The sequence below is a fragment of the Lathyrus oleraceus genome, chromosome 7, assembly GCF_024323335.1.
Source record: "Lathyrus oleraceus cultivar Zhongwan6 chromosome 7, CAAS_Psat_ZW6_1.0, whole genome shotgun sequence".
Taxonomy (NCBI): domain Eukaryota; kingdom Viridiplantae; phylum Streptophyta; class Magnoliopsida; order Fabales; family Fabaceae; genus Lathyrus; species Lathyrus oleraceus.
In genome coordinates, this window is record NC_066585.1 from 319,487,287 (window position 1) to 319,493,724 (window position 6,438).

Here is a 6,438-nt window from a genome sequence, read left to right on the forward strand (position 1 = left end):
TTATTCGAACATGATGTGTGACTAGTAGGAAGCATGCTTTTGGGGATGTTAGATGAGTTTAGAGTTTCTATTGAGTAGTCTTGAGTTGTTTAGAGTTTTGAGAGGTGTAATTGGTAGTTGATATGTTTTAGGGATGCCTTTGAGCGATTGTGATATGTTTTAGAGTTATGTTAATATGACTTGGTGTTAATGGTTATTACTCTATTGATGGTCTGACACAAGTAACAATATTAGTGAGTTACTCTATTGATGAGTTTTTGAGACATTTTAAGAATTATGAGGTTTTGAGGAATTGAGAATTTTGGGTAATAACATAACTTTTTACCTTTTTGAGGAAAAAATAATTAAGTTTTAAAAACACCTTTTTGAGAATAGTAATCCAAAGAGGGTTTTAGAACTCCGAAAAAAATATGGTTTTAGAAAGAAAAAATAAATAATTTCAAGTGGTTGTCAATGCCATGATCAACAAAAAAAATGTTGCAAATCACTTATGGAAAAAAGAATTATAAATATATTTCAAAATAGGATATATACCTATATGGAACAAGAGTCCTTATGAATAATGGAAAGGTATAAAACCTGACATTTCATATGATTATCTGTTTGGTTGTACGATTTATCTGATAAACACCCAAGAACATATTAGTAAGTTTGATTTTAAAGCAAAATTGTATTTTGTCAGGATACTATTAACACTCTAAGGTGTACAGGGTGTATATCACTAAAAACTTAGTTGTAGAAGAATCACTTCATGTAAGGTTAATGATAAAGAGCTTGACTATGATACGTTAAAACTAGTTGAACAACTTACAAATATCCAGATGGTAGAAATTTTAATATCAATATCCGTTAGAGAAAAGACATTTGTCAACATTGTCTTTGTTGTAGAAGTCTTTGGCGAACAAGGTTATGGTAACATGGAAGACTATGGCGAAGAAGCCTCTAGAGAATTATATGATGATATTGGCTCTATCCCTACTTATCAATGCAATTATAAGTCTTCACATCTCGAAGAATGTATCTCAGGAAGCAATGAAGATCCTATAAAAACCAGATAATCTTTTTGATATGATTTCACCTTCATGGGATTGATATCTCTTATTGATGATGGATGGATAATTTTCATGCAATAAAAATTAAATTAAATTTTAAAGAAACTATGTAAGATATCTTGTTTCTACTCCTAAATGGAAGAAAATCATTGGAAGCAGATGGATATTCATAAGCAAACAAAATGAAAACGAATAAGTGATAAGAAACAAAGTCGGACTTTTAGCTTAAGGCTATAATCAACAGATAGTTATTGATTATATTGAAAATTTTATCCTACAGCTTGATTAAAAGCTATTAATTATTATTATCTTATGTTGTCAATTACGATTTCACTATTTTTCAAATGGATGTCAAAAGTTCATTCTTAAATGGTGTGATTATTGAAAAAATGTATGTTAAACAATCTCTGAGATTTAAGGACTATAAGGAACCAAAATATGGGTTCAAAATATAATAAAAAATAACTTTATGGTATTAAACAAGCTCACATATCTTTGTGAGATCGTCTAAGTAATTTTATTCTTCAAAATAGTTACGAAAGACTTCATATTGATACAACACACTCTTTAGAAAAATGAACAAGAATGAAATTTTGATTGTTCAAAAAGACATGGATTATAGAGGTTTTGATTATACTAATGATGTTATTTGTCAATAATTTTCTAAGATAACGACAAAGCAGTTTGAAATTAGCATGATTGGTGAATAAATTATTTTTTTGGCATTCAAATCAATTAGAGCTCTAATGAAGTTTATATATATATATATATATATATATATATATATATATATATATATATATATATATATATATATATATATATATATATATATATATATATATATATATATATATATATATATATATATATATATATATATATATATATATATGAAACCAAGTATACATAGGAGCTCATAAAGAAATTTTATCTTCGAAGAGTGTAAGTTAAATTCTAATACCTATTCATCCTACTTGAGATCTTGGAAATGATGAGACAAGCTCATGGTAGATCAAAAGGTGTACATAGTTATGATATGGTCTCTTTTTCATCTTACAATCTCTAGACCTCTAGACCTGATATTATATTCAAGGAATGTTTGTGCTCTCGTTTTCTATCAGATTCTAGAGAGTCTCATCTAAGTACTGTTAAGAGAATATATAGATATCAAAAAGGAACTACTAACATTTGATTGCTTTATAAGAAAGCAATTGGTTACAAACTAATAGGAATTTGTGATGCTGACTATGTTAGACATACACTTGAAAAAAAATTCACCCGTAGAAGTTGTCATTTTCTTGGTGAAAATTTAATCTCTTGGTGAAGAAAAGGGTAACCAATTATAACATTATCAACATCTCAAGCAAAATAAATACCAACATAAAATTGCAACAATCATTTGCTTTGTATGAATCATCAACTAGATGATTATCAAATAAAAAAAGTAACATTTCTATCTTATGTGATAATACTTCAACAATTTTTTTAATCAAAAATATAGTTTCACATTCAAGAGGTAAGCACATTGAAATTAAATATCATTTTATTCAAGACTATGTTTAGACAGAAATTTTGGATATTAAATTTGTTGATTATGATCATCAATGTGTAGACATATTCACCAAGCCTCTAGACAAATATAAGTTCATATTTATAAACATGAATTTGAATATTCACTTTATAAGAGAATTATTATCTAATTTTAAATTGTTTTATTTTGCATCGATTCATAAGATATGTTAATAATATTTATTTATTTTTGTCAGAAGTTGACCTTTTGATCCTTATCAATGAAATATATCCTCTTTTCGGCTATATAGAAGAGTTTCTTATGTTTACATTATGTGTTAAAGTTATTTCTTCCACTTTACCTAAGCAAAATCATCTCAAACGTTTTCTCAAATATCTTTCGTGCACCCTTTTTGTCGTATAGAAAAAGAGGGAGAAGAGTGTTTGATAACAATGGAAAATAATATACGCTAGTGATAACATGAAATTATATCACATTTTAGGACTTAATTCAATTAGATTATATTATCATTTACTTTAATTTATCTCATTTTATCAGATATTATGCGGTATTTCCTTTCTATTTATGTCAGGTATCCATTTTGAAGCAAAAGTGAAAAAGGGAAGAAAAGGAGGTGTAAGAAGGAATAAAAAGGAAACAAATAACAAAGACCAAGCCCAGCCCAAAGAAAGCGCACGTTGTGCCTGTGACGGGCGTCACAAAGGTTGTGACGAGCGTCACACTAAGCACACTCCTATGACGAGCGTCACACATGGTGTGACGGACGTCACACCTTTCCCCTATATTTTTGGCACTAGGAACGCAACTGACCACGTTGAAAGCTATTTCCACGCTTGACCCTCGGAACGAAAAGACCGCGTATACGGAAACCCTTGGAAAGCAGTTACACAAGTAGCAGTATAAATAGCAGCTAATTGGGAAAGCTCTCGGTTCGGAGATTTTCCACGCCTTTTGCCGTTTTCACATTTTTTCTTCTTCCAGCAGTTTAGGCTTATATTTTTATAGTATTACTTTGCAGAATTTTTATTGTTTTACCTTTTTGCAATTCTATTTTCTTTTCTAGCATTTAATTAATTCTTTTCGCACAATAGTTTCTACACCGGAAACTATTGTGCAACTTTTACCGGATCTAACCTTACGTTAGAATCTAGTTTTTATTTCCTTCGTTTTAATTTGTTGTTTAATTGAAGAATCCAAGAACAAATCCTACTGGCTTGTGGTAGAGTGTTCAAGACTATTGTTTAACGCATTCAGGTTCTTTAATTATTATTTAATGCTTTGTTTTATTACTTATTTATATTATCTGCCTGGGATGAGTCTGTTTATGCATGATATGTATTTTTGTTTGTTTAGCATGTCTGGCTAATTCGCCTAGATATCGGTATGTAAAGTAAGCGAAATAAGGGATCAAGACTAAGTCGGTCTAATCAAACTTAAAATTAAAATCAATCTCTTTACGGTCTCAATTTACAGGTTTAATAACAAGAATTTTTTACAAAAGTAAAAGACATAAAGAAGTTAAAATCAATAGAGCGAGAGTTTGAGGTTTTAACTGGACAGTGTAAATTAGGCATTAATTCTAGATCAGGGCGAGAGCAAGTTTTAGAGTTAATTAAATTCTGACCTTTTCCAAAAAGTATTCTTAAAGATTGAATGTGAGGACGAGAGTTAAGCATTCGGGTTTAATTGTATAACCTAAGTCAACAGAGCGAGAGTTTGAGATAAGGGTGTTTAAAACGGTCAGTGTTTTCTTAAAAAGAGTTTCTGCAACTTTATTGCTTTCAAAAAGTGGTTTTTGACTTAATTATAAGTGACAGCTACATTAACATAAAGTCATGGTTTATTCAACAGAGCGAGAGTTTGAGATAAAACCTTTAATCAATAAAGTTAACTGAAACGATTTATTTTAAAACCAAGAAACCGACAAAGAATTGATTCCCTAATTACGACGAACTACATACCGATATCCGATTTATTAATATTTAATCTAGATCTTAGTTTAGTTTTTAGCTTCGCCCCCAAACAATCAACCATTATTCACCTTAGCTTTACGTAGTAACCTTAGATAACGGTATATCGATTCATAAGTCCCTGTGGGATCGATATCTTTTAAAACTACGCGATAGAACTGTGCACTTGCGGTTTGTACCCCAAATTCGACTCATAAAGTCGCGATCAAGTTTTTGGCGCCGTTGCCGGGGACTTTTATTTAATCGATATCGTAACTCTTCCGTTACGCTGTAGAGACTAAGGTTTCTTTTTCTTCTATTCTTTCTTTCGTTGATTTGTATGCCACGCACTCGCTCACAAGGCGAACCGCTCTATTTACGAATCAACGATATCGAACTATATCTCCGAGTCTTACGACGAATTCGGGAATATCGTGCTGCAAACAATCTCCCTCCTATAGAACTTCTTGATTTCAAAAACCTTTTTCCTTCGATAACCGAGATGGCAGAACCAGCTCGTGCTCTTAGAGATTACGCCACTCCATCGCAAGATGAGCCGCATTCAAGTATTGCTCCGCCCGCAATCGAAGCAAACAACTTCGAACTTAAACCTTCGCTGTTGCAGGCGGTGCAACAGAACCAATTCTCTGGAAATCCTACCGAGGATCCAAACCTTCATTTATCCGTATTTGTCCAATACGCTGATACTGTTAAAGCTAATGGTGTCACTTCAGAGGCAATTCAACTTCGTCTTTTTCCTTTCTCATTAAGAGATAGCGCTAGAAGATGGCTTCAATCTCTCCCTTCCAACTCAGTCACCACATGGAACGAGTTGAAGAAAGTTTTTCTTGCCCGATACTTTCCGCCAAGCAAAACAACTATGTTAAGAGCCCAGATAAACGGATTTAAACAGAAAGACAACGAGTCTCTTTTCGAAGCATGGGAAAGATATAAAGACATGATGAGACTTTGCCCACACCACGGTTTGGAAGACTGGTTAGTAATTCACACATTTTATAATGGTCTCTTATACAACACAAGGTTAACAATAGACGCCGCTGCAGGTGATGCATTAATGAACAAACCTTATGCTGATGCTTACCAGCTTATCGAGAGCATGGCCCAAAACCACTATCAGTGGGGAACCGAACGAACAACGGTGGAAAAACCTCAAACGAAAACTGGCATGTACGAGATAAGTAACCTTGATCACGTTAACGCAAAAGTGGATGCTTTGGTCCAGAAAATTGAAAGTTTAAACGTATCACCTCCAGCCGCTGTGGTTGCTATAACTCAGAATTGCGAGGTCTGTGGAATCCAAGGCCACACTCCTACGGACTGTCAACTCTTGACAGGAATCCAAGCAGAGCAAGTAAACTATGCTCAAGGAAGCCCCTATTCGAACACCTATAACTCAAATTGGAAGAACCATCCAAACTTTTCATATAAGAGCAATAACGCTTTGTACGCACCTGGACAGTCTCCAAATCAAGCCCCAGCTATACCTCCGGGATATCAGAAACCGAACCCATCCATGCCTAACAATAACGCCCCTAGGAAATCCAACTTGGAAATCATGATGGAAAACTTTATAGCTTCCCAACAACAAACCAATAAAGATTTCCTAAACCAGAATGTACACACTGGCGAACAACTTAAACAACTAGCAAGCAAAGTAGATGCCTTGGCTACCCATAACAAAATGCTGGAAACACAAATATCACAAGTAGCCCAACAACAAGCACCTACTGTTGCCCCAACTGGTACATTCCCTGGACAGCCCCAACCTAACCCGAGAAGCCACGCTCATGCAATTATATTAAGAAGTGGAACGGAAGTGGAAGGACCGTCTGATCCAAGGATAGAAAACCAAAACCCTAAGAAATCAACTGAGGAAAGTGAA

The 6,438-nt window shown here is 33.3% G+C and overlaps 1 pseudogene; it reads right to left on the reverse strand.

The window, feature by feature from the left end:
- Positions 1-5,422: 5,422 nt before the first annotated feature.
- Positions 5,423-5,522, reverse strand: LOC127109448 (uncharacterized; annotated as a pseudogene).
- Positions 5,523-6,438: the final 916 nt, after the last annotated feature.